Genomic DNA, 10,771 nt, shown 5'->3' on the forward strand with positions numbered 1-10,771 from the left:
ATTTTATTATCTTCCATGGTATTCTGTATGAGAGCTTACCTACAGTATGTTCATAGTATTCAAAATCTGTTAGCCCTCATGCTATATAAAGGTGGTAAAATTGGTCATTCATTGACCAATCAATATTGGTTGTGTGTACAGGCTTAAAGGTGCCCATTAATGGTGCAATCGCGCAGCCAATCAATCGTGTCCATGCCCATTAACGGCCAAATTCCCACTAATCCCCCCAAAAAAGCATCTATTTTATTGATCTGTATCAATTGCATTGATCTATTGTAACCATCGGTGAAGCACAGAGAGAATCTGATTACCGGTGATCTGCAGAATCACTGGGAATACAGATGTATACCAGATTATAAGTGATCTGCAGTATCACCGATATACCAGCTAACCTCTGTTCACCTGAGTAGAGTGTAGTGTTGGGTGTAACAGTAACACTTTGAGGACTAAGCCTCAGCGCAGTAAGGAGTACTGCACCGATTCCTTCCGAAGACCTGGACTCTCCAAGACGGGAGGAGTCAGGCTGAGGGTAGGAAGGATTGTCTGACAGTAACACTCTGAAGGAAGTGTCACTAACTGAACGGGGAACCGCCTCTAACAGTAAGGTCGGTTCTCGAGGTCGGACAAGCCAGGTCGTACACACACGGACAGATAAAGTACAGTATCAGGAGGCAAAGGCGGAGTCGAGGTACAGGCAGGGTTCGGCAACAGGGTATCAGAAATATCGAGGTACAAGATCAGGAGGCAGAAGCGGAGTCTAAGGACGAGTCGGGGTTCGGCAACAGAGTATCAGAAATATCAAGGTACAAGATCAGAGTTCAGGAGGATAGTCAGGCAGGCAAACGTCATAACAGATAATCACAATCAAACTAGTACTTTAGCTATCAACAGAATCTAGCTAAGTGTAGGATTACAGCTCCAGCTGGTCCCGGCACACTTGCGGATCTGACTACGGATCTGGGTGCTCCCACGTATGTGATCGCAACGCCAGACAATCAGCAACTGAACAGCCTGCAGTATATATACACAGGCACCTCTCCAGCACCTCCCTAAGTGCTGGACCAATGAGAAGTGGAACCAGAGTCAGCTGACCAGCCTGGTCAGCTGACTACCTCTGGCTTCCACAAAAAGCCTGCCTGAGTGCGCGTGCGCGCGTCACTCTAACTCCAGAGGGACTACGTGTCCCAGCCACACCAGCCCCGCTCTGGCTTATGGCGGCGGCTCTTCCACGCTTTCTCACAGTACCCCCCCCCCCCCCCCCCCCCGAGGAGTGGACTCCGGACAGCTCCTTCCAGGTTTTTCTGAGTGCAAAGTGTGAAACTCCCTTCTTAACTCATCCGCATGCATGCGAGTCCCCGGTACCCATTGTCTCTCCTCAATGCCGTACCCCTTCCAATGCACTAGATATTGTACCGAGTTCTGAACAATGCGTGAGTCCAATATTTTTTCCACCTCGTACTCAGGTTGGTCCTCCACCATCACCGGAGGAGGAGGAGTAGGACCCACATAAACCGCAGGTTTGAGTAGGGACACATGAAACGACCTTACGCCCCGCATGCTGGCAGGAAGATCAATGGCGTAAGTGATGTTATTAATTCTTTTGGTCACAGGAAATGGACCCACGAACCTGGGACCCAGTTTGGCAGAAGGCTGCTTCAGGGTCAAGTGACGTGTGGACACCCAGACTAAATCCCCTGGCTGAAACTTCCATTCCACAGACCGTCTCTTGTCTGCTTGACCCTTCTGACTCTGGAACGCCTTCTGCAAGTTCCCCTTAACAACTCCCCAATTGTCCCTGAGTGACCTCTGCCAATCCTCTAGTGCTGGAAATGGAGAAGAGACAACTGGAAAAGGGGAGAATTTGGGTGACCTCCCTGTCACAATTTGGAATGGAGAGAACCCAGATGAGAAATTCTTCAAATTATTTTGTGCGAATTCCGCGAAGGGCAAAAATTTTACCCAGTCACTCTTTGCCTCCGCAACGTAACATCTTAGGAATTGCTCCAAAGACTGGTTGATACGTTCCGACTGCCCATTTGTCTGTGGGTGGTAGCCTGACGAGAAAGACAATTTCATGCCCATTTGGTGGCAAAATGCCCTCCAAAATCCAGACACAAATTGGACTCCCCTATCCGACACAATGTCTTCCGGAATGCCATGCAGCCGGAAGACGTGAATGATGAACAACTCGGCCAGTTCCTGAGCCGAGGGGAGTCCTTTCAGGGGCACAAAATGGGCCATCTTACTAAAACGGTCGACTACCACCCAAATGACCGACATCCCTTCAGACCTGGGCAATTCTCCCACAAAATCCATGGACAAGTGGGTCCATGGCTCACTTGGGGTGGGCAAAGGCTGCAGCCTACCTACAGATGCCAGCCGGGAGGGTTTACTCTTGGCACAGACCGCACACTCTCTGACATACTCCTTGCAATCTGTTGCCAAAGAAGGCCACCAAGCACACCTGGCAATCAGATCCTGCGTTCTGGCAGCTCCAGGATGACCAGCATTCTTATGGGCGTGAAAGAGATGCAGGACTTGTAAACAAAAAGGCAGTGGGATAAACATGACCCCTTCGGGTTTTCCCTCAGGAACATCCTGCTGAAAGGGGCCCAAAACCTCCGCCCAATCCTCCCAAGTCTCCGTGGCGGCTAACACCAGTTTCTGCGGGATGATGGACTCAGGAGCGGGCGGCTGTGCTGTCTCTGGTTCAAAACACCTGGAGAGGGCATCTGCCTTGACGTTTTTGCTGCCTGGAGTGTACGTGATTATAAACCGGAGCCTCGTAAAAAATAAAGACCATCGGGCCTGACGGGGACTTAGCCTCTTCGCCCCCCTCGATGTAATCCAAGTTCTTGTGGTCGGTGTAAACTGTGATCGTGTGTTCTGCCCCCTCTAACCAGTGGCGCCATTCCTCAAATGCCAATTTAATGGCCAGAAGTTCCCGGCTGCCTATATCGTAATTTTTTTCTGCAGGTGAGAACCTACGGGAAAAGTAAGCGCACAGGTGTAATCTGCCCTGCAAGCCAGTCCGTTGAGACAGCACCGCCCCCACCCCAACCTCCGAGGCATCAACCTCCACGATAAAAGGAAAGGACGTGTCCACATGCCTCTAAATTGGTGCTGAGCAAAATAATTCCTTCAAAAGAGAAAATGCTGCCACGGCTTCAGGGGACCAGTGGTTGGTATCCGCTCCTTTTTTCGTGAGACTGGTAAGAGGGGCAACTAACGTGGAGTACCCCTTAATGAACCTCCTGTAATAATTCGCAAAACCTAAAAATCTTTGTAGGGCCTTTAACCCCACTGGCTGTGGCCACTCCAACACAGCTGTAACCTTGGCAGGATCCATTGAAAGGCCCGAGGTGGAAATTACGTACCCAAGGAACGTGACAGTGGTCACCTCGAAAATACACTTTTCCACCTTACAATAGAGCCTATTTTGTCTTAATTTGTTCAAGACAAACTTCACGTGGACCCTGTGCTCGGAGAGATTATTGGAGTAGATTAGTATATCATCAAGGTATACCAGCACGAATCTACCCAATACCTCCCGGAATACCTCATTGATTAATTCTTGGAAGACGGCTGGCGCATTGCACAACCCGAAGGCCATCACTAAGTACTCGTAATGCCCGTCGGGTGTGTTGAAGGCCGTCTTCCACTCATCGCCCTCTCTAATGCGGATTAGGTTGTATGCCCCCCTCAGATCCAACTTAGAGAAGATTTTTGCGGCTGTGACCTGCGTGAATAAATCGTCTATCAAGGGTAACGCGTAACGATTTTTCACCGTGATTTTATTGAGGCCCCGATAATGAATACAAGGTCGAAGACCCCCGTCTTTCTTCTTAACGAAAAAGAAACCGGCCCCAGCAGGCGACCAAGAGGGCCGGATGAACCCCTTGGCCAAGTTATCACGAATGTATTCCTGCATAGCCATCTTCTCTGGACCGGACCAGTTATACAGGTGACCCCTAGGGGGCATACAACCAGCAGGGAGATCAATGGGGCAATCGAACGGGCGATGAGGAGGTAATTGATCGGCAGACTTGGGACAAAATACATCAGAGAACTCAGAGTACTCTTCGGGAACACCCTCCACACAAATCTTGGTCTGACCCAATGTCACCTTCCCTAAACACTGTTGGTGACAATGATCGGACCATCTGGTTACCTGACCCGTAGCCCAGTCTATTTGTGGAGAATGGACTTGTAACCACGGCATGCCTAGGATGATAGTGGAGGTTGACATACGCAATACAAAAAACTGTAGTTGTTCCCCATGCAATACCCCTAACGTGACTTTCACATGCGGGGTCTGTGACAGGGGACGATTCCGTTGCAGAGGGGAATCGTCTACTGCCGTGACCTGAATGGGGGGACTCACTGGAGTGAGAGGAATATCCAACTCCTGAGCAAATTCAACGTTCATAAAATTAGCCGCTGAGCCAGAATCAATAAAGGCCTCAGTGGCTACAGACTTATTCTCCCATGTAATCGTACAAGGGAGAAGCAATTTTTTCTCTTTTAGGAGTGAGAAAGGTGTGCCTAGGGTGTCACCCCCCACTACTCCTAGGCAGACTCGTTTCCCGGCTTGTTAGGGCAGTTTTGCACTCTATGCCCCACTCCAGCACAGTACAGGCACAATTGTTCAGCTATTCTCCGCCTTCGCTCCACCTGGGTCAGTTTTGATCGACCAATCTGCATTGGCTCGGGTGGAGGCAGGGCCGGAAAGGAAGAGACAGGCGGAGATGTCGTTACTAAGGGTGCAGCGGAAGGTGCCGCATAAGATGTCACCCTGACACGGTGACTGCCCCTAGTCTGCCTCTGATGGCGTAGCCGACGGTCGACTCGAATGGCCGATGAGATGGCCTCATCGACTGTCTTGGGCTCGGGTAATGTTAACATTAGGTCGGAGACCTCCTCCGATAACCCAGACAGGAAGTAATCCATCAGGGCATAGGTGTCAAATCTGGCGGTAACTGATCACCTACGAAATTCTGCCGCGTAATCCTCGACCGAGCCTCTGCCTTGCCGCAAAAGTTTGAGTTTCCGCTCAGAGGTTGCAGCAAGATCAGGGTCGTCGTATATCACTGCCATGGCCTTAAAAAATTCCTCTACCGAGGTCAGAGCTGTATCTGTGAGAGGCAGGTTATATGCCCAGGACTGAGAGTCACCAGTTAACAGAGTTTTGATAAAAATGACCCGTTGGGTCTCAGTCCCCGAGGATCGGGGTCTCAACTCGAAATACGACAACACTCTACTCTTAAAATTCCGGAAGTCAGACTTGTGGCCGGAAAATTTATCTGGTACGGGCATACGTATGTCATCACTAGGAGGGGATTGCACGGAATCAACTGGCGTCTGAAGGGTTCGCACAGAGCCTGTTAGAGCATCAATTAAGGCTTTGTGCTGGCCCAGTGCTTGATGGATGTTATCCACCGAAGTGGCAAGCACATTCAGAGGGTCAGCGCGTGCGTCCATCTGCTTTTTGGTCTGGCGTTCTGTAACGATCGGTGAAGCACAGAGAGAATCTGATTACCGGTGATCTGCAGAATCACTGGGAATACAGATGTATACCAGATTATAAGTGATCTGCAGTATCACCGATAATCCGATATACCAGCTAACCTCTGTTCACCTGAGTAGAGTGTAGTGTTGGGTGTAACAGTAACACTTTGAGGACTAAGCCTCATCGCAGTAAGGAGTACTGCACCGATTCCTTCCGAAGACCTGGACTCTCCAAGACGGGAGGAGTCAGGCTGAGGGTAGGAAGGATTGTCTGACAGTAACACTCTGAAGGAAGTGTCACTAACTGAACGGGGAACCGCCTCTAACAGTAAGGTCGGTTCTCGAGGTCGGACAAGCCAGGTCGTACACACACGGACAGATAAAGTACAGTATCAGGAGGCAAAGGCGGAGTCGAGGTACAGGCAGGGTTCGGCAACAGGGTTTTTAGAAATGTCGAGGTACAAGATCAGAGTTCAGGAGGATAGTCAGGCAGGCAAAAGTCATAACAGATAATCACAATCAAACTAGTACTTTAGCTATCAACAGAATGTAGCTAAGTGTAGGATTACAGCTTCAGCTGGTCCCGGCACACTTGCGGATCTGACTACGGATCTGGGTGCTCCCACGTATGTGATCGCAACGCCAGACAATCAGCAACTGAACAGCCTGCAGTATATATACACAGGCACCTCTCCAGCACCTCCCTAAGTGCTGGACCAATGAGAAGTGGAACCAGAGTCAGCTGACCAGCCTGGTCAGCTGACTACCTCTGGCTTCCACAAAAAGCCTGCCTGAGTGCGCGCGCGCGCGTCACTCTAACTCCAGAGAGACGTGTCCCAGCCACACCAGCCCCGCTCTGCGATGCCGCCGCAGCGGGGGCATGCGCGCTAACTGCCGCGTCCAACGCGGCGGTTTCTCCGCGCTCTGCTGAGACCTGCCCGGGGACAGCCGCCTCATACTTAGAGGAGGCGGCTGCCTCTCCGTGTGCAGCGTCACTGTGTGCGGAAAGAGCCGCCTGCCGCTGGCTTATGGCGGCGGCTCTTCCACGCTTTCTCACATCTATATCTTGTTTTTTGTTTTTCCGTACAAATTAGGTTTTGTGAGGGTGATTTTTTTGTAATCATCTTATATTCTATGCATTTTAATGAGTACCTGAGATGAATAAAAAGAAAAGTTTAATACATACCTCCAATCCAATCCATTATTCTCAAGGTGCACCTATGGATTTTTAATGCAGTTCATTTTATGAACTAATTGTTACAGCACCATTGTTTGCATAACCCCAGAGTATAGGTGATATCAAATCTATTTTAGTGGAATATCAGTAACCAATGCTCTAATATCACCCACTGTACCCCAACTCTCACCTGAACCATCTAACCTTATCTACAGGGCCATACCTAGAAATCACAGGGCCCATTGCAGAAAAAATATCGATGCCTCCCCCTCTGCCCAGGGCCCGCTCGATCATTTCCAATCGTTTGTGCCTTCTAACAGCTGAATTCCCCCTAGCCAATATCATTTCTGATCTATTACCGCAATGATCGGAAACCATCAATCGGCCGTGGGATTGGATTGGTTATGGCACCTTAACACTGACCCTCCCCTATCTATGCCTAAAACTAACCCTCATCTATCTATGCCTAACTATTGCCACCCCCAAAAGACTCCTAAAGCCTCATCTACACGAGTAGATGAGGCTCCAATCCGGCGGCTCGATTAGCCGCCAGATCGCCTCTTCCGCGTCCCCGCTCGCCTGCGCGTGCGCCGGATTCGATACCTGCTCGTCCCCGCGCCACGCCGCTTATCTTCCGCTCGATTCCCTGCCATTGTCCCCTCGCGGGGATCGAGCAGGGAATTGGCGGGTCGGATCTTAGCAATCGAGCCGCATCAGCGGCTCGATTGATAAGCCACATCGCCGCCTCATCTACGCGTGTAGATGAGGCATAACGCTAATACTCCACAATTTATGCCTAACACTTATGGGTGCCGCCATAGAAACCATATAACAGTATAGAAACTGCAGCTATAAATAGCGAGTGTCATGGCGTGATCGCCCGCATCTGTCATTTTAACCTTGTACATAGATCTGACGTCCAGGCGGCACGAGCGCCACTTTTCCTGATAGCATAACTGGTTAAACACATTTTATTACATAAATTGTGTTATATAATTTATAGTAAAGTATATGTTTAGAGTACGGTGAATAGGGATGGCAATGCTTATGAGAACTCATGGAAAAGCATGTGATCATTTTGATCAGCTGATAGATTTCTGAGGTTCTGTTATGTTGTGATGACTTCTTGGTTTAACATATGATCTTGACCAGCAAATCAGAACCTTACAAATCTATCAGATCAAAGTGATCACGTACTTCTCCATTTGTTCTCCTAAGCTTTGCCATCCCTGATGCTGGGAAGACACGGGGCGTTTTTGTGGCAGATAGATGGTTAGATAGATAATTTCCGACATGTCCGATCTCCCGTTCGATCGAGCGGAGAATCGAGCGGAAAAAATGACCCGTGTATTCCCAGCATAACAGTGAAATGGCTTCTTTTGTGAGGATTTGATTATTTGCTCAGCACAAATGCATAGGTTGTAATTCTGGTTTATGGCCACAAGATGTCAGGTGCGCATATACATAGGTTGTAATTCTGGTTTATGGCCACAAGATGTCAGGTGCGCGTATACATAGGTTGTAATTCTGGTTTATGGCCACAAGATGTCAGGTGCACGAATACATAGGTTGTAATTCTGGTTTATGGCCACAAGATGTCAGGTGCGCGTATACATAGGTTGTAATTCTGGTTTATGGCAACAGGATGTCTGGTGCGCGTATACATAGGTTGTAATTCTGGTTTATGGCCACGAGATGTCAAGTGCGCGTATACATAGGTTGTAATTCTGGTTTATGGCCACAAGATGTCAGGTGCGCGTATACATAGGTTGTAATTCTGGTTTATGGCCACAAGATGTCAGGTGCGCGTATACATAGGTTGTAATTCTGGTTTATGGCAACAAGATGTCAGGTGCGCGTATACATAGGTTGTAATTCTGGTTTATGGCAACAAGATGTCAGGTGCTCGTATACATAGGTTGTAATTCTGGTTTATGGCCACGAGATGTCAAGTGCTCTGCTCATTGCCATGCTGTCCACTGTGGTGCCTTCGGGTGCAGGGACCACATGTTCCCTTGTACTGATCGGTATTGTCGCAGACAGCCATGTGCATGTGTACGGGAGAGCGTGATAGCCCATGGTGGCAATTTTAACCTCTGATGTAGGTCCTACATCCAGGCGGCCTGAGCGACTGCTTTTCTGGATATAGGACCTATGTCCAGGCGGCATAACTGGTTAAAGGTGCATATACACATTCAATTTTGATAGGTCAATGACTGACCAATTTTACCACCTGTATTATGAGGGCCAACAGATCCTGAATACTTTAAACAGAATTTGTAGGTAAGCTCTCATACTACGTGGAAGTGGTAACATTTTGACTGGGATATTTAACCACTTCCATGTAATATGAGAGCTCACCTACACAATCTGTTCAGAATATTCAAAATCTGTTGGCCCTCATACTACATGCCAGTGGTAAAATTGGCCAATCAAAGGTGCCCAACCTGGCTTCATTGCGGGAGTTCCTTTAAATGCGCTGTGTATTACGATTTGCACAATGCTTCCTCTGTGGGGACCTCTTTCTCCAGCAGAAAAACCTTCCCACTGAAACATTTTATTCATTTTAACACTAAAAATGTAAATGATGTGGTCTCTGGGGATTTCTGCAGTATGTTGGGTGTACCATGTGTCCTCTTAGATTGGGGATTTTTGAGCACTACCCAGTTGCTTTTTGATAAAACCTCCAGTGTTTCAAAACATTTTCCCCAGGCAATTTATGTGGAGTTTTCAGCTACGTTTTTCTTTTATATCTTTACATGTTGCAGTACTTTAGTCTGTTTAGTTGTTATTCCCTCTGGGCTTTCTCTTATACTTGAGTTGGCTGTGTTGTGGGATTGGTCACTTGAGTATATAAATGTCTGGATATGCACATGTTTTATTAGGCAATGAGTAAGGGCTTTGTGTGAGCCCGAAACATGTCAGGCGTTTTGATTTTGGTGACATTTTATTATGTTGCATCTGGAACACTGGATGTGCTGCAGGCATTTCTTCCTTACTTCATGATTGTTTCCAGTTCTGCCAGCTGCCTGGTCATCCCTTCTTTTTAGAGGATCCAGAACAGTACATTTTTTTTCTGGGCCTGTTGTAATTGGGTTAGAGTTATTTTAAAAGTAGCCATTTCTTTTTAAGTCATTCAATCTATCAAAGTGTAAGAAAGCAATTGCTCTGATGAGTTGTATCATCATATGTCCAACACAGGCTACAGGACCATCTCCAAACTGCTTGATGTTTCTATGGCAAATATCATTAAGAAGGTTAATGTCGACGTGGCCATAGCAAACCTGTATGAATGCAGTCACAAAAGGAAAATTGCAGCAGCTGGGCTTCAGAGACATGTTTTCATGTCAGAATGACTTCTGCTAGCAAACATCTTTTAGCCCATACCATTCCATACCATAACAGAAGGACTTGAAACAAAACAAATTCATCAAGAGATCTGGAAAATCATATGTAATGATCCGCTCAGCTGCCTGCGCAGGCAGGCAGTTTTTTGACCACTGTTCAGGTCTGCATTCTGCAGGTCTCTGGAAAAGAGACCTTTTGTCAGTTTTGCAGCTTGCTGCTGCTGAGGGATTTGCATACGTTTGTCATGCAAATTGCCTAGCCACATCCTTTGTAGGCTTGCTCTATATATACCATGTGATTCCACAGTACGTCGCTGGTCATAAGGGTTTGTCCTGTGAAACACTCCTGGAGTGTCAGCCATGCTTATTGTTTGAAGATTAGCTTAGAGTAATTCCTGGGACTGCGCTAGGCATACTTGCTAGAGCAGTCAGGATTGTATTATTTGTATTGCCTGTTCTGTCTCTCTTGCTGTACTTGGATCGCACTTGCTCTGGCGGAAAGAGCAGGGGATCCTGCAAGCTCTGTTGCCTTACTTGGATCGCACTCGCTCTGGCGGAAAGAGCAGTGGATCGTATCTCTCACTTATTCCTGTTTTCGTGTATCTGTCTTGTCTGGTACGAACGCTTGCTGGATGCTCGGTGAGGTAACCGTTAAGCAAGCGCTCGTGTCCTATGTTTCATGTTTGTCTGTCGGTGGTTAGTTAGGCGTGCTTGTCTCTGTTGTGCTTAACACGCGGAG

Source organism: Hyperolius riggenbachi, chromosome 2 (assembly GCF_040937935.1).
Source record: "Hyperolius riggenbachi isolate aHypRig1 chromosome 2, aHypRig1.pri, whole genome shotgun sequence".
NCBI classification, from domain to species: Eukaryota; Metazoa; Chordata; class Amphibia; order Anura; family Hyperoliidae; genus Hyperolius; species Hyperolius riggenbachi.